An 18,883-nucleotide genomic window follows, 5' to 3' on the forward strand; every position below is an offset into this window, starting at 1 on the left:
GACATCATGCCATCTGGGTATTTAGCCTGCCCTTGTTTGCTAGCTCATCGAGTTAGCAAGGATCGTGAATGGATGGAAAGCCTCCGGTCTGAGCTACTTTGCCGCTTCCTTGCTGCCGCTGGAAGCTCTTTCTGCCCTTCGGGGTATTTCTCTAAACTGGGTACCTGCTCCTTGGGGGCCCTTTACTTTCTTTCAGGTGCCTATCTGGGATCGGGTACTTGCTCCTTGAGGGCCTGCTCTCCCTGGTTCGGTGCCTGTATTCAACTACTTCTGCCTGCTGGGATCTCCACCTATACAGCTACCAACTTACAGGCCGATTCAGTAAAGTCCGCAGGAGAGCGGACGAATGCCTGCTCTCCCGGCGCACGCACAGGCGAGTGGCCTGTGCACGCGATTCAGTATTTAAATTAGGTGGTGCGGTAGAAACAGGCAAAAGGAGGCACTAGGGACACTAGCGCGTCCATAGCGCCTCCTTTTAGCCCGGAGCGGTGGCTGTCAGCGGGTTTGACAGCCAACGCTCAATTTTGCCGGCGTTGGTTCTCAAGCCCGCTGACAGCCACAGGCTCAGAAACCGGACGCCGGCAAAATTGAGCATCCGGTTTTCGACCCGACAGCCGCCGGCCCATTTAAAATTTTTTTTTCTTTTTTTTTTTACTTTTTTTACCCTTCGGGTAAAAAAGCAGTAATGGCAGTAAGGGCACAGAAAAGCAGTTTTTACTGCTTTTCTGTGCCCTTTCCCGGTGCCAACAGAAACTAGCGCCTACCTTTGGGTAGGCGCTAATTTCTTAAAGTAAAATGTGCGGCTTGGCTGCACATTTTACTTTCTGTATCGCACGGGAATACCTAATAGGGCCCTCAACATGCATTTGCATGTTGAGGGCGCTATTAGGTGTTGCGGGTTGGACGCGCGTTTTCCGCCCCTTACTGAATAAGGGGTAAGGGAAAACGCGCGTCCAAGAGCAGGTTAACAGTGCACTCCGTCGGCCTGTTAGTGAGTAATCTAACATTCTCAGTCTGTCTCATCTACAGCTCTGCTGCACTGGGAGCCTGCATCCGGATCTCCCTGCACCATCTCTGTGAGACGGGTCCCCTCTGCTGAGGGTCCCTGGACTGCTACCTCTGGATCACCTCACTACTGCCACCTCTGGTGGTATACCTCAGTTATATAATAAAAGACTAATCTCTGTGTTTACGTGTCTCGAGTCTAGCCTAGTACTGTGGTTCCTCACGGGGCTCCTCCCTGTGGGCGTGGTCATCTCCATAGTACCCAAGAATCCACTCAAACACCATAACACTCCTACAGTGGTATAAATAGTTGACTTATATGAGAGCCTTATAAAGAGTTTTTCTCTCTCTCTGGAGCAAAAAATGATGAATCTAGGTCTAATTTAACATCTAGGAGCTATAAATAATTCCATTCATTTGATCAATTATCAGTAAAAGAAGCTAGAAACCTTTCAGCATATTTATTGCTGTTATAGCCCTGGTCCACTCAGAAGTTAAGCTATCTGGAGAACTATGGCAAATAAGGTCTAATCCTTGATTGTGTGCCTTTGGGTCTAGTCTCTGCATTTTATTCCAATCAGGTTACATGGGCTTTTGAAAATGTCTATATTATAGGCTAATGTTTTGCACACAAATACTTTTTAAAATTGCCCCCATAGTGTTACTCTGGAAGCAGTCTCAGAAGTCAGTACAGAAAATAAAGACAGAAGGCCGAATGCAGGGACTCGGTGCAAATCTGATATGATACTTAACATGCACTTTGAATTGCCACTGATTTGAGTATTCAAATGTATTTTAAAAATAATGCACATTTTATCAACTGCGTTTCTAACTACTATCCTCTGAAAGTACAGAAATCATTTGGAAATCTTGCAGGGAGAGAGGGATTCTCAGGAAAGAGTGACAGCAGCAGCGAGGAAAGTCATGCACAAAGGCTTGCACACATCAGAGCCAACAGAAATACAAAACAGTCTTCCTTTCTTGCCTAACACAAGTCAAATATAAGTAATGTGCACTTGTGCAGCAACAGAGAGCAGAAGTGCAGGTAATAATATTGCATTCTACCATTCCTGGCAAGTATAGGGACTTACATACAGTCCAGCAGCAGTAGTTAATTGCAACTGGTTTGAGGACCGGTTTGAGCACTACTAACTTATAGCAATCAGAAATACATGTTGATGCATACAACAGGGAAAAAAACCAAGACTGGATCAAACTGTCCTAAAACAAAACATGGAGCCATTTTTTACATTGCTCATTAAAATGAATAGGGAAAATTGGTTAAATGAAACCAATATAAAACTCCTCTTACATAGTTTCAAAATATGTCAAACTGTCAGGTTAGCGTCTCAATAATTGTAATGTCTCCTATGTCTTTTCATAACATATGAGTTATTTTAAGCACTTTAAAGCTAATGATATTTTTAACTTACATAGTAAACATTTTTTTTCCCCAAACCAGAGGTTAAAACAGTTTTTACATAATCTCATCTGCTGACCACCATCACCAAACTCCAGTTTCTGGCTTTTTAAATCAATTTTTAATCACAGGAACCTCCTGGGAAAAACGGGTGGGATAACTCTATTAATATTTACTTTTGACCCAAAATTCAAAATGTGGTCAGATCACAAGAACCCCTAAACCAGACCAACGCTGTCAAACAAATGCATTTTATTAATATTTATCCATTTATTTATTTATTTAACTCTTTTATATACTGTCCTTCATGACATGGATCATATCAGATCGGTTTACAAGGAACCTAGGGGTTAACATACATTAACAACTGATTAACAAGAGGACTATAACTGTGAGCAAAGTTACATTTAACAAGGTGTAGCAAAACTTGGAATCTGGAAAGGAGACAAGGAAGAGGGAGGGAGAGAATAACCATTGGGTAAATAGAAATTAGCTAGATGTCTAGCGAGGAACGTTAAATTGAAAGGCTCCTAAATTCGGACCGATTATAGGAAAGCTTGGCGGAATAGCCACGTTTTGAGTTTTTTCCGAAATGTTTGTAAGCAGGGTTCAGGTCTGAGGTCTGGTGGGATAGAATATGAGAAAATTTATTAAACTTATTGCCACTGGATTTGCCAGGGTGCTTTCCAGGGGCTGACACTCATGTGGGAGCCTCTCTCTATGCTCCTCACCAAAAAATGCCACCTTTTTAAATGTTAAATCATTAGTTAAATCATTAGTTTAATTTTTATTTAATTTTAAAACTTTTAAATTGCCCTCAGGCCTTCTTTGGGGAAGCCTCTTGCTAACATCCCTTGCCAGTATCGGCGAGGACCCTAATAATGCGCTGGGACTTTGATTTCAGCCCCAAGGCTGTTGCTTTAATTACACAGCATCAACATCTCCAGTACGCTCAGCTGTACCATCGCGGCACAGATTAATTAAAAAAACCCAATAATTATCAAGCACTTTGGGCCATCTTCTTCAGGCCACCAGTAGCTCTACAGGCTTCCCGAAGCCACTTTTGGCACTAACACGGCTGACTGCCACTTTCATTTTAATAGCGGCTCTTTGCTATGTCCGGTCTTGGGGGGAACCCATGGAGCGGCCGGCCCTCCTCTTGTGGCTCCCTGCCGATTTCATTTTCAATTGTGGCTGGATGCTGCTAGTAGCAGGGTTGCGTTGCTCCTCCTGGGCCTCAGATAAACATTTAAAAAAAAAACCTCGGGGCACTCTCCCACAGGCCTCCTTTGCCCTAGTACATCAATGGGCCATCACTGCTGGGCTTCCCTAAGCCCACCACAGGGCAGGTGATTATTTTATTATTTATTTCTATTACTCTTATTTACATTGGCAGGTGGTAGCAGACTTTAGCCCTTTCTGGAACCCAGTTTGTATGTGACTCTTGAGTCTGGCCAGCATACCTCACCATTGATCAATGACTGGAAAATCCTCCCCATCCAGGAGCTATGAATGTCTCTCCAGCATCCCTAGCCCCAACCAGCACGGAGCAGAAGCCTGATCTGGGAATCAAAACCAGGTCTTCCACATGTCAGTGCATGGGGCTGGTCCTTGTTAAGCACAGATTATTAATGTTGTTTTCTTATACTGAAAAGTGATTTAAGAAAACTTGAAGTGTGGTCGAAGATTTGGCAGCTGGGATTCAATGCCAAGAAGTGCAGAGTCATATCTGGGGTGCAGCAATCCAAAAGAACTGTATGTGATGGGTGGTGAAAGACTAATACGCACGGACTGGGAGAGGGACCTTGGTGTGATAGTATCTGATGATCTGAAGGCAGAGAAGCAATGCGACAAGGTGATAGCTAAAGCCAGAAGAATGCTGGGCTGCATAGAGAGAGGAATAACCGGTAAGAAAAAAGAGGTGATAATGCCCTTGTTCAGGTCCTTGGTGAGGCCTCACCTGGAATACTGCATTCAGTACTGGTGCCCGTATCTCAAACAGGATAAAGACAGGATAGAGGCAGTCCAAAGAAGAGCGACCAAATTGGTGAGAGGTCAGCATTGGAAGACTTATGAGGAGAGGCTGAAGAATTTGAATATGTACACCCTGGAAGAGAGGAGGTGCAGGGGAGATAGGATACAGACCTTCAGATACCTGAAAGGTTTTAAGGGTGCACAATTGTCAACCTTTTTCCATTGGAAAGAAATCAATAGAACCTAGGGGTCATGAAATGAAACTCTGGGGAGGTTGACTCAGAACCAATTTCAGGAAATATTTCTTCACGGTGGTGAATGCCTGGAAAGCCCTTTTGGAGGAGGTGTGAAGATGAAAACAGTGAAGGAATTCAAAGGGACATGGGATAAACACTGTAGATCCCTAAAGGTTAGAGTTTGGAAATAAAGAAAAGAGTGCATGGGGGTAACTTGCTGGTGTGGTAGTTGCTACCCTTACCAATTAAGCTTTGACACCGTTAATGCAGCTCCATCATTGCTCTTTGCTTTAACGGCAGTGGGAAAAGGACAATTGGATTCAGACAGCAACCAATGAGGGCCCCAGCCTTTACAGTGTGGGGAACAAATAAACATGGGGGTAACTTGCTGATGTGGCTGTTACTACCCTTAATCACTAAGCCTGATATTTTTGATGCAGCTCCAACATTGCTCTCTGCTTCCATGGCCAAGGGTTAAGGGAAATTGGATTCAAACATCATCCAATGGCCTTGACTTTTAAGGTCTGGGAAACTGATAGGCATGAGGGTAACCTGCACAGTGCAACAGATACTGGCAAAAGCATAAATTTGCTGAGCAGACTGGGTGGATCATTTGGTCCTTTTCTGCTGTAATCTCTATGGTTCTGTGTATTTTATGTTGCAATATTTCCTTCTCTTCAAAGTTCTTTGGCTACCACATCCTTTGGGCTTTTCTTGATAGCAAATATCTTTTATTTGCCCTGGCTTTTAAACAGGCAAAACAAGAACAGTTTCTACTAAATGCCAGATGCTCCCTGATTGCCAAATATGCTATATAGGCAGCAGGCTGCAAACGTGGCCTGAGGCAAGTGGGTAGAGTTGGAATCTTTTCCAGTACTTCATCTGAAAACTTGTGGGAGGGAGAGAAAAAGATATCAGGCCATTCTCATTCCCATTAAAACAGGTGGTGCTGTTTGCACTCAATTGCTTGTTAAAATGTTGGAAACTGGGAAGCTGCTAAATAAAACATGTTACACTGTCAGACTGGGAAGCCAAAGCTGAACATCCCCCTCCCCGCCTGTGTAAAACTTAAACTGCTAGAACATGGAGACATTTTCACAGCTTATGTGCACTCTTACCCCTAGCAAATTCAATGTTTAATCCAGATTTGTAAATGAGCTATTAAAACAATTTCCTGTTGAGTACCGACTTCTCTCACTGTGTGTGTCAGTCACAGTTTGGAACAAGTGTTACTTTGTCAGCAGCATGAGTTGCAGATTAATGAGTGCGGCTATGGGAGAGAGTGGCTGTGATTTCTCATCACAGGCTGGAGTCCGGGACATGGATTGTGGGCAGAAGGCAGGAAGCCCTGAAACTTCTCACTTGCATTAAGGTCGGCGCACCAGGCGGATTATGTGCAGCAGGGGGGTCTGTGTGACTTGGTTTGCAGTCTGATCAACATCTGATCGGCAGAGATTGATATGTGTCCTGATTTTCATGCATTTTCTAAAAGTAAAGATTCAGGCATGTAAACATTTATATCTGTCAACCTGGGAATGCTGACGATTAGATCTAGAGATTCTGGACAGATTTCCTGAGCCTGAGAAAAGGCTGCAGTCTCCACTGGGAAACTGGACGTCAGCATCTCAGAAGGACTCTGTTCATTACTTCAAGGGCAGCAGTTTCCGTTATAACTATCACTTAATTTAAGCATAATTTTCTTTCAAATCTGCACTTTTTGGAAACTTGTTGCCGATTCATGTGTCTAACACCTACACTGAGTTTTGCTATGCTGCTTCAGTAAAATTTGCCTATTGCAGCTCTGTGATCTGAGCCTCATTGTCTCCGAGTGCCAGCCACTGCATACTTAAAAGCAGGCTTGGCAAGCAGTGAGTAGGGAATTGCACTCCTTTGCAGATGTTGTCACCAAATCTCATCATAAAGAACCCTGACCTTTTTACCTGCAGCAAAGGAAGCTAGCCAAGAAATGTATTGTTAGGCCAGTAAGAAGGCTTCGATTTCTCTTTTGTTGACCTTTATTTCTGTGCATTCACATGCATTAACATGGCAGCCATGCTGTTTTAGCCCTATAGCAAGAAACCTGCACTGAAGTTTGGACACTGAATGTTGGGAAATGGTTTGCATCTAACTGATTTTCATAACCGCATCCCTTTAGAAGTGGATTTTTCTAGAGCTTTCTTTCATTCTTTGGTGAACTAGCATTTGTAAAACCTTAGTCTAATTCATGTTTTTGAAACCACACCCTACTTGCAAATGATTTGAATGCAGTTTATGTCTTCAATATGCAGAAATGTAACCCCCCTCTCCGGTTTAAGAGCCAAGAAGATAGGGGCACACAAGGTCCCCGAGGCCAGTCCTTTCACTTTCACTCAGACACAGTCCAAGGGCCCCAGGACAGGGTTCTTTTTCCAATGGGGATGGGGGGGGGGGGGGGGGACTCAATCCTCCAGGGCCCAAGATGGCTGGGGTGACTCGATTTGTTGCCCTAGGGGGTAGCAGGTCTCTATTCACTTTAAGGGATGTGAGTGCCATCAATAGACTCTGGAGGCTCAGACTGAGTGTCCACAATTAAATCTTTACTGTCAGATTTCTTAAATGCTAGAAATGGCACTTTCACAGCACTCCTTGTCTTTACAGTTCTCCAGTTTACCTGTGCATACGTCTCTCAGTATTAGGCAGGGAAACTCTCACCCTTTCTGTTTTAGACAAGCAAGGTTCCCAGTCGGGCAGGGTATCCTTAGATGGGATGGAAAACCGCCTTCCAAAATACTGATTGTCAAAAAGAATTACAGTCTCTGCACAGTCTCCCCTAAGTGTCTCTCTCCCATGGGTGGGGTGTCCACCGAATAATAGAAATGTAGATCTTACTCTCAGTTCTCCTCTTCAGTTGTCTCAATAGGATATTTCTTAGGAAAAGCCCAGTAGGAGGGAACACAGCATCTCTCTACAGAAATTCCTTCTTCAGGCAGGAAGGGCGGCCAAAAGGTTCCTCCTGGGAACTCAGAAAAAATCTTCACACAAAGGTAGAAAATCTGGAATCCTCCCACAGTGGGTCACCATCGGGAATCTTCCCTACCTCCTGATTTAACCTTAGCTGGCAGACACCCTGCATTCCTCTACAGGAACCCAGGACTCTCAAAGGAGAACGTCTAAAAAGGCAAAAACATCCAAAAATCTTAATCAGAACTGATCCCCTTCCCACTAGGGTACTGGCACAGGATGTGTAACCCAGTACACAAACAGGGGAACCACTGAAGGAAAACAGTCCTGCTCTCTCTTACTCTTAACCAAAATGCCACACCTAGAATTGCTGCAGCTTTGTTTTATAAGCAGCAGGGGGCTGGCAATTCCAGCAAACTCAGAGGAGGAGCAGTGCTGAAATGGAGCACCCCTCCCTCCACTACCTTTCCCAGCCTAGCTTCAGGGCTCAAGACTTATCATGAGGATCCCAAAGAATTATTACATAAATATGTGGGAAAATGGAAAAGAACATTTTCTGGAATTCTGACAGATTTGGATGAAAATCTGTGGAGAGTTTTATTTATTTATTTTATTTATTTATTTATTATTTTTATATACCGACATTCATCTCAATTGAGATATCACACCGGTTTACATTCAGGTACTGTAGGTATTTCTCTATCCCCAGAGGGCTTACAATCTAAGTTTGTGTACCTGAGGCAATGTAGGGTAAAGTGACTTGCCCAAGGTCACAAGGAGTGACAGCGGGTTGAGTTTTGGTATTTTCCAACATGGCATGATTGGTAATATAATTCTCATTTTATCTCTCTATGTCTATCCTCAGTCAAAACCTGGTTATTTCATAACAAACTTTTCCTAAACTTATCAAAAACCAAAATAATGATTTTGGAAACCCTTTGTTTGATAACATTCCTAAAACCCTCATTTGATGATGCAATCATCAACATATCAAAACATGTCCGAAATCTTGGTATTACTCTTGATACTAAATTAGATATGCAAACCCACATCAAATCTGTAAGTCAAATCTTCATTTTTCAAACTACATCTCCTGAAACATATTAAGCCTAATGTTATAAAATCAGGGGTTGGCGCGCGCAAGGGGGTGCACACTAGTGCAACTTGCGCGCGCCGACCCCTCAGGGGGACCAGCTGGCTTTCCCCGTCCCCCCCCCCACCTTTCCCTCCCTGTCCCACCCCCCCAGCCCGAAACCCCCCTCTTGCCTTTGTTGTGGAAGTTACGCCTGCCGGCTGAGCAGCCGTACGGAGGCCTCTGGCCCCGCCCCCGCCCATTTTTTTGAGCCCCGGGACTTACACACGTCCCAGGGTTTTACGCACACTGCCGGACCTTTTGAAAATAGGCCCGGCGCGCGTAACCCTTTGAAAATCTGCCCCTAAATTCTTCTAAATAAATAAATAAATGAAATTGCCAATTCAATGACAAATTATCTAGGTCAGTGGTAGGCAACTCAAAGCAATATAGTCTGAGTAAAGACTCAACAGAAATGAGTTAACAAAATGGTGGAGAGTCTGTATCTTAAGCTCTATGAAATGGGGCTTAGGACTTAAAAAGATATGCCTAGGAAGAGAGGATGGGGAGGGATATGATAAATAATTTTAAATGACTCAAAGGTATAAATAATGCAGAAGAAGCACACATTTTTTCAGTAGAAAGTCACAATATGAGGCTCAAAAGGGGACCAAGGAATAACATTAGGAAATATTTATTCACAGAAAATGTAATGTATGCGTGGAACAGCCTCTTAGAAGGGCAAGAGGAGGTAAAAGCAGTAACAAAATTCACATAGGTGATCCTTATTTATGACTACATGGGCCTTATAGTCCTTAACTTCCATCAAATTCTCTGTTTAATAAGAACAGAGACAAGGGCCCCTGGATCCAGGATGAATGTTCAGCAGATGTTGTATCTCTGCATACATTGAGTCTGACAATAAGGTTAATTGGTATTTTTGGATATTTGGAAGCCAGACCTGTTCCCAACCCACAAAGGGGGCCCTTGTCTCTGTTCTTATTAAACAGAGAATTTGATGGAAGTTAAGGACTATAAGGCCCATGTAGTCATAAATAAGGATCACCTATGTGAATTTTGTTACTGCTTTTACCTCCTCTTGCCCTTCTAAGAGGCTGTTCCACGCATACATTACATTTTCTGTGAATAAATATTTCCTAATGTTATTCCTTGGTCCCCTTTTGAGCCTCATATTGTGACTTTCTACTGAAAAAATGTGTGCTTCTTCTGCATTATTTATACCTTTGAGTCATTTAAAATTATTTATCATATCCCTCCCCATCCTCTCTTCCTAGGCATATCTTTTTAAGTCCTAAGCCCCATTTCATAGAGCTTAAGATACAGACTCTCCACCATTTTGTTAACTCATTTCTGTTGAGTCTTTACTCAGACTATATTCTTCTGCAGATGTGGCTTTGAGAAATATCATCTTTTTTCTATTAGTAGTACCTATTCTTATGCACGCTAGCATTTCTCTGGCTCTGGCCATATTGTCAGCCTGTTGTCAAACTTTCAGATCAACAGATATGATTGCTTTGAGATCTCTTTCCTGTTTGGTGCACATCAGTATCACATTCCCTTTGTGTATCGCTCATTGGGGTTTATGCTTCCCAAATGTAAGATGCTACACTTTTCTTTGGTGCTAAATCTTAGTTGCCAAACACTTGTGCAATCCTCAAGCTTTATCACTGCTGATTTTTCTTTTTTCCATCTGGAGTGTCCACCCAGGTCTGAATACCATCTGAATACCATCTGAAAAAAAAGAGAAACATTTCCATCAAAATCTTCAGCAATATCACTTATGAATATATTGAAAAGAGCCAGGACTAGGACTAGTCCCTGAGACAGCTCACCGATAACACCTCTTTACTTATACCGCAGCACATCCAAGTGGAGTCTGTAGGATTCACATTGCAAATTTTACCACCATAGGGACCTGGTTCCAGTGGCAATCGCCATCTGCCCTTAAGCAATGGCTAACCATATTTACTTCTCCAGATGGTATGACATCTTAACTGAAACTGGATCAAAGCTAACAGTTTGGCTCTCTGGGAATATTGCAACAGACTAACTACTTGCACGCGATACTCTCTGTTCTTTCTCTGATGTAAGGCTCTGTCATACGTCACTCCAGGTTTTATGAACTCTGATAGGCTGCGTTAGTGCTATGATTATAATGTCATCATGGGCACGCACACAACCTCCTCCTTCCTGATCCTTTGCATGTTTTCCTCTATATTGTGATTCTTCAGTGGGAATAGTAGAAATGATGTGTTGCAGCAAGACAGAAGTGATTTCTGCACAGAAAAACACATTATTGAGTCCAAACTCATTTTGGGCCCCATGCTGGCCACAATTTTTGTGTAATCCCCTATCCCCTGCCCACATTGCAAAGGGGCATACTGGGTGTGGTCAATTTCTGAGCATAAGGAGAGGCTTCACTTCAAGGTATTTATAGTGCAGTGTCCTAGACCCATAAAATCACTCTCCACATTGAGTAGTGTTCCAAATCAAGTGTTTAATGTAATAAAAATTCTTCAATATAGATCATTTGACAAACTGTGAATTTACCCTTAGATTCATCAAAGAGAGAGAGATGTAAAGGGCCAGTAGTGGGAAATTTCCCGTGGCGCCGGATGATAATGTCACCACTAAAGCACTATAAAAGGGCTCATCCTCTCCTGCCTCATTGCCTCAGTAACAGGTCCCACTACTTTAGCAGTTAAGCTTGTTGCCTCAGCCTCTGACTTTAGTTCCAGCCTTGTCTTTAGTTCCAGCCATGTCTTCAGTTCCAGCCTTGTCTTCCATGTTCCTTGCCTGGCTGTGCTTCTCCATCCCTACTTCCCTTTTGGATGGTTTCCTGGTTTGAATTCAGCCTGATCTTGGATTCCCCTGACTGCTGCCTGCCACAACCACTGCCTGTTACTGGATACGCTTGACCGCAGCCCGACATCGACCACTGCCTGTTACCAGATTTGCCTGACCGCCATCTGACCAGCGCTTGGACCTTGAACCTTCTGACCTCTGTCTGTTTCGATCCAAGGATGACCACCTCTGCATCAGCAGAGACCCTCTGGCACCCAAAGGCTGAACCCGAGGGGAAAATGGGTTTGTATAGGCGAAGCTCCAGCAGGTTCTCTGCTTTGTTCTGGGTCCATCTTCCGACGGTGGGAAAACCTGCAAGGCTCCTCCATGCAGATTGCACTAATCCCACCTCTGCCCAAGGGTCCACTAATGCAACAGTGAACAATGAACAGAAATATTTTTTAAACATTTGAATTCTGCCCTCTCAGTCTCTACATATTCCTTGCACGTCACCTTTGAGTCTTACAGTCTCACTATTGCATTGCCTCCTGTCCTGTATATGTGTGTGTGTATATATATATATTGTCGCCTATTTTTCTCTTTCTGCAATCTCTTGTAGTTTATGAATCCTAACCTTTTTTCTTTCTCTTACCTTCTCAGCCACTTCTTTAGAAAACTACAGTGTCCTCTCTTTCCTCTGACTTTTATTTGCTTTCTTAACAAAATGGTTTGCTGCCTAGGATGGAGGAGGACTTCGAGAGGGCATTAACTGGATAGAATAAAATAGGGGAAGCAGAACATTGGGCAAAACTAAAAGGAGATATTGTAAGGGCAACAAATCTTTTTCTTAGGAAAGTAAATAAAGATTAGAGCAAAAAGAAGACACTGTGATTTTCTAAAGAAATGGCTGAAAAGATAAAGGAAAAAAAAAGTTAGCATTCTTAAACTAGAATATATCGTAGAAAGAGAAATAAGGCAACAATATGTACCCTTCTGTTACCACTCGCTGGAGCAGTTCTACCTGGAGACAATCAAGGATCTCCTTGCATCTAGCTGATACTGCAAATGTTTTTTCTTGCCTTTAATGGCCTTTTTCTTTTTTCAAATATTATATCTACAAATGAAATCACCTAGCAATAGATCCTCTCCTTTTTATAGCAATTTTTTTTGACTATCTTCAATTAAATATGTATCCATTTCTTTTGCCTAGAAAGAAAGTCTATATATCACTCCAATATATAAATGGATGTTTTATTCACTCTTTCCAGATTATCCAACAGTGCCTCCTCACCTCATATGACCTGCAGTTCTATTATTTTATTATTGTTTTTTTTCTTCCTATCCTGTTCTTCCTGAATAGATTATAGCCTGGTATACCTATATCACAATCATGGTTCTCTATGTACCTCATCTCTGTTACCTCCATAATATTCAAGCCTGTTCTATGACTGCCTCTGAATCTGGGAATTTATTTTCTATGCTATGGGAATTAACATACATAGGTTTCCAGATTTGCCTTTTCTTCCCATTCTCTATAAAAAAAAACAAACACATTTTCAAAATGTTATGAACTTAAAAAATAAGCATATATACATGTAAATAGAATGTACTGATATATATGCTATGTTGTGAAGTTCAAACATACATGTGTAAATATACACGTTTAAAAAGGGGGCGGTCTAGGGGTGTTCCAGGGCGGGGCCAGCAGTTATGTGTGTAAATTGCTATTTTATAAGAGACTTTCGTATGTAGATTTGGCAGGTTACTCACATATATTTACACCTATGCTCATTATCTGGCATAAGTGAAATTGTATAAATGCTGACTAATGGGTGAGGGGGGGGGGGGGAACAAATGCAGGTAAATTACATTTGTAAAATTTCCCCACATATATTTTTAAAGTAAGAAGTAAAAATACATGTGTGGAGTAGTTGCGTGCTACTTCTTCGGATAAATTCCAACTAAGTGGTCCCTAATTTACTTACCTGGATCAGTAGCACTTTTAAGACTTATCAAAGTAGCAGCAAAACTGCTACAGAACTTATCCGGCTAAGCTGAATATCCATTTGCGCCTGTGCATCTTTTACTGTGTGTGTGATTATATGACAGAAAGTGTGGAAGCAGAAAACTTACTCCCTGAAGCAGCTGTTAAGGTGAAACACTGGCCAGGTCGGAGTATCACTAAATACAATGTTTGAAAAAAGAAAAAAGGTCGTTAAAGGCATGAAGAAACATTGTTGAAAATAAGAGCCGTTCAACCAAACTAAAACCAGGTAATCCGAAATTGCTTAGTATCTTTAAATACGAGAGTTGTAGGTTCAATTGAAAATATGTTTCTTGCTTCCAGAGGCTTTCCTCTTATTTTTAAAGGAATGAAAAAGAAAATTAAAAAATGTTGGTATAATAAAAATTAATGGAAAGGGTAGGTGCAAACCACAAAAAAACAGGAGGATTTTCCGACTTGTGATTTTACCCTCTACCAAATTGATGAGAATTCTCTTGAATTTGCCATCTGAAGCTAAAAATAAAAAAGTTTTTTTTTGTGCAATGTGCTTTAAATATTAGTGGTGCAAATTGTTCCAATAGTAGTTAACTATTGTACCATCTGGGTAGATTGATGCATACACAGGTTATAAAATATTGGGTTAGATCTGTGCATGGCCATATACATGCACATATGGACATGCACGCAGGTCTTTTTAACGTTATACAGTACACTCTGTGTTTAATGTTTTAATTACCTTAGGGCTTTGTCCACCCATCCCTGATGATCCTAGTTTAAAGCCTTTCTTAGTGCAGATGTGCCAATCTGTTTTGTAAGATACTGCATCTCTCTTTGACAGGTGGACTCTATCTCTGCTCAGCAGTCCTTGGAATATCATTCCATGGTCCAGGATACTGAAACGCTCTTGTCAACTCCATCTACACACCCATTCATTCATTCCCAGAATGCGACCTTCTCTGTCTTTGCCTTTATCCTTGACTTGGAGAATTGAGGAGAAAACCATCTGTGCACTTATCTGCTTCAACCTCTCTCTCAAAGCCAACTTCGATGAGCAGCTGTGGCTTTTATTACTTTATGTAACCTGCCTCTGTTATAGTTTCGGCTTACTGGTGCAAAGGGAGGGGTAGTAACCATAGAAGAGCCAATATTGCAGGTTCATTCACCTGGAAGGGGGTACGACAGTGTCCCAGAAACCCCTCCCCCATTGCTCAGCAACTCTAAATACACTGACAACAGTTGTCAGAGATTTTTAACTTTTACTGGACGCAACTCAAGATCAGACAGTAGAAAGAGCAGGGTGAAACCGAAGCCCACAAGTAGCACTCACAGGAGACAAGGAAAAAAAAGTCAATAAAAACACACTCTGCAAAAACAGTCAATCATGCAGCAGTATCAGTTACTGATAGCAGCTGGCTGATTACTCAGTTGCACCTTTTTAACAGTAAATATATATAGCATAAATAAAATGTTAGGTTCCCTAAAATTGTTGGTGTCTCTAAATGAGCACATAAAGTTCACTGGTGGGGCCCATTTTCTGGAGTGGCTTAGTGGCAGGCTGGGGTTTTATTTTCCTTGTCTTTGATACACACTCCTCAGTGCAGTTCCTTGCACAGCATAACCCTGCCTTAGAAATGCAGCAGAGTTGGAATTTCTGGGGATTGTGCTCTTCTCTTGCCTTCCTTCATTGGTCTGGAGATTTTATAGCTCCTGGGGGTCATCTGACTTCCTTCTTTTCTGGGCAGCTTCCTCCCCTCCCCCCTTCCAGCTTGTTTCTTTTATCTGTTAACCCTTTGGTGGTGGGTTCTGTGGATAGCAACTGAAAGACATAAACTGTTTTAGCTCCAGTTTTTTTTTTCCCCTCTCAGCCAGGACAAGCATCACGCTGAATGCTGCACAACCTTCAGCTTTTACCAAACTCCTTGGTTCTTTTCCTTGGTTTTAGGGACAATTAAAGACCCCAGGCTAAGCAAAACAAGTCTAAGCAAAACAAGTTTTATTTTTATTTATTTTTAATTTTATATACCGAAGTTCTTGTGGGAATTACAAATCACTCCGGTTTACATAAAACGATGAACTGCCCAACAGCGGGGGGGCTTTACATAGAACTGTAGAACATAAGGAACAATAAAACCGGATGTCAATTTAACATAGTAATAATAAATATAATATAATATAATATGTACATACAATTTAACTATTTAACGTAGTAGAGATGACCTGTCAAATCTACCATATAGATACAATAAGAGTAATATAGTGAACTTATGGATTAAAAAATTGATTGAGCAGTTGTGGAGTCCTGATAGTAGGAATTGGTGAGATGTCGATAATTTAGGGATACTATTATTTAGGAAGTCCTCTTGTCTAAGTATCATTGAGAATCTGGGAAGGCTTGTTGGAAAAGCCAGGTCTTCAGTCTTTTTTTGAACTCTTGATGACTGGGTTCTAGTCTTAGATCTGGGGGGAGAGCGTTCCACTGGTGGGGTCCAGCTGAAGATAATGCTCGTTTGCTCAATGCTGATTTTACTTGTGGGACATGCAGTGTTCCTTTGTATGCGCTTCTAATTGGTCTGGAAGATGTATGCGGTTGAAGTTGAGTGCTTAGCATGATAGGAGCCAGATTGTATATTGCTTTGTGTACTATTGTGAGTATCTTATAGAGTATCCTATATTTGATGGGAAGCCAATGTAAGTTACGAAGGATTGGGGTGATATGGTCTTTTTTGTTAGAACTTGTGAGGATTCTAGCAGCGGAATTCTGTACCATCTGTAATGGTTTGATGGTGTTGAAGGGTAGACCTAGCAGAAGGGAGTTGCAATAGTCGAGCTTTGATAGTATGATGGATTGCAGTACGAGCCTGAAGTCCGAGAAGTAGAGGAGGGGTTTAAGTTTTTTAAGGACTTGCAGTTTGTAAAAGCAGTCCTTAGTGGTAGTGTTTACGAACTTTTTTAGGTTTAGATGGTTGTCTAGCCAGGCTCCAAGTCTGAGAAATATTGCTCGAAGAGGGCCAAAAACCTCCGGTTTGGCTTCCTGTCCCAATTCATATTAACGGTTGTAACATAAGATCGGAGGGGGGGGGGGGGGGGGCCAAGAAGGTACTTTTTGGAGAACCACATCACATTTACGTTTTCTTTACTTTAATTAGATTTATAAACCTTTCAATCTAAAAATCTCAATGGTTTACAGCAGAGCATGCATACAATTAAACCACATATTTAAACCCAAAAACATAAAACAAAAAATATATTTAAACCATACAATATATTTAAAACCAAATGACATAGAACTAAAAATATAAAACAATACTTTAGTAAAATAATGCAGAACCACCTGCTATAAGCTGGTAAGAAAAAACAGCAAAGACGGTTAAAAGATGTCAAGGTCCAACAACTCTGCTTATGTTGTTAAGGGCAACTTAGTCCATTAATCGGTATATGCCAACTCACTGTTGCGTCCATTGGTGCTAGATGGCTTCGCCCCGTTTGCCTCACCTTATTCACGGCTCCTCCCACTTACCCAGGAAAGATGGCTACCGCAGCGTCTTCAAGCCGACCTCTCCGGCATCCCCGGAACGGCTATGGTGCGGCCTCCCACCATTGCTCCTCCCAGGTACCTACTAGGGTGTGCGCACCCCACGTATTTATACCACCCTTGGCGCGAACCTCGAGGGCGTTGCCTCATGATGATGTCACACCATCCGGGTATATTATCTTCACTAGATTGCTAGCTCTTTGAGTTAGCAAGGACTTGAATTCGTTCTTGTCTATGCCGCTTCCATGCTGCTCCTGGAAGCTCTCTCTCTGCCCTTCGGGGTAACTGCTAACCTGGGTACCCGTTCCTCGGGGGCCCTCTGCTTTATATCAGGTGCCTTACAGGGAACAGGAATTTGTTCCTCGAGGGCCTGTTCTCCCTGTCTCGGTGCCTGTACCTTCTTCAACATACCTGGTGGAATCAAATACCAACAGCAAACACCTAGTGAGTACTCTAACTCTCAGTCTATCTCATCCACAGTATCTCTTAGCTGGGAACCATGCTGTGGAACCTCCTTTCTTCATCAAGGAGAGAAGGGCTCCCTCTGCCGAGGTCCCTGAGACTGCAACTTCCAGACTGCCTCACTACTGCCACCTCTGGTGGCTCTGTTCAAGCTGTTTAATAAAGAACTACTGTGTTTTGTGCATTACGAGTCTAGCCTAGTGCTGTGGTTCCTCACGGGGCTCCTCCCTGTGGTCGTGGTCATCTCCCACAGCACCCAAGGATCCACCAAAAAACACTTAACCATAACACTTACATCAGCAGTAGATCAAAAGCCCACGACTATCTGTTATGTTTATGGGAGAATGTGAATCCTGGGCTGATATAAGAGGTGTCTCTGCCCACATGGAGGATCCCTGTGGCCCTCACCATCAGCAGGTGCAGACTCAGTGGTGTGGAACACAGCTAGAAGTAGAGACTTTATTATAAATGGAGAAAACAATAATGTCCACAGAATAGTAGATGTTGTAGTACAATGCTGAGCAATAGGGAATGCCCAGAGTGAGACCACAGACGAGAAGATCCGGTAGTGGCCTGCGGAGTGGGTTATGCCGGGAATCCCCTCTGACGAGTGTAGGCACCTCAATAACACAGATCCGGTAGTGGCCCGCGGAGCGGGGTATGCTGATACTGTCGTTATGGTAGATGTTGAAGCACTGGTAGAGATGCTGGAACCTGGAAGTGGCTCCTGAAGTTGGTGTGCAGATATTCTGTAGTGTAGGAAAGCTGAATGACTTCTATTGAAGGAAGGCGGTAGTGGCCCGGGATACGGGGTATACCACGTAGAATCCTTAGCATAGTTCGTATAGTAGAAGAACATAAAAACATAAGAAATTGCCAAGCTGGGTCAGACCAAGGGTCCATCAAGCCCAGCATCCTGTTTACACCAGAGGCCAAACCAGGCCACAAGAACCTGGAAATTACCCAAACACTAAGAAGATCCCATGCCACTGATGCAATTAATAGCAGTGGCTATTCCCTAAGTCAACTTAATTAATAGCAGTTAATGGACTTCTCCAAGAACTTATCCAAACCTTTTTTAAACCCAGCTACACTGGGTTGAGTGAATTTCTCTGATTAGTTTTCCCCGATTAGTCTTAAATGTGCTACTTGCTAACTTCATGAAATGCCCCCCTAGTCCTTCTATTATTTGAAAGTGTAAATAACCGATTCACAGTAGAGGTACTCACAGAAGATGGTTCCTGGAGAGAGAGAGAGAGACCTGAGAAGTAGGTCTGTAGCATTCAGGCAAGTAGACTCTCTGAGGATAGCCGGGAATGCAGGGGAGCCCCCGAGGAGCAGGTACTCAGTGTCCAGATGCCAAGACCAAGTCAGGAACAGGAAGTTCTTGAAGAGGAGAATTCAGCAAGATGGAACTCCTTGATAACTAAAG

General features: G+C 42.5%; 1 long non-coding RNA gene across 1 annotated transcript; it reads left to right on the forward strand.

Annotated features, from left to right (window-relative positions):
- The first annotated feature begins 5,890 nt into the window (after positions 1 to 5,890).
- LOC115079959 lies at positions 5,891 to 15,071 on the forward strand. Its single transcript, XR_003853465.1, has 3 exons — positions 5,891 to 6,007; positions 13,562 to 13,725; positions 14,296 to 15,071. It is a non-coding gene; the product is annotated as an uncharacterized LOC115079959 (long non-coding RNA).
- The last annotated feature ends 3,812 nt before the right edge of the window (positions 15,072 to 18,883 follow it).

The sequence above is a fragment of the Rhinatrema bivittatum genome, chromosome 1, assembly GCF_901001135.1.
Source record: "Rhinatrema bivittatum chromosome 1, aRhiBiv1.1, whole genome shotgun sequence".
NCBI classification, from domain to species: Eukaryota; Metazoa; Chordata; class Amphibia; order Gymnophiona; family Rhinatrematidae; genus Rhinatrema; species Rhinatrema bivittatum.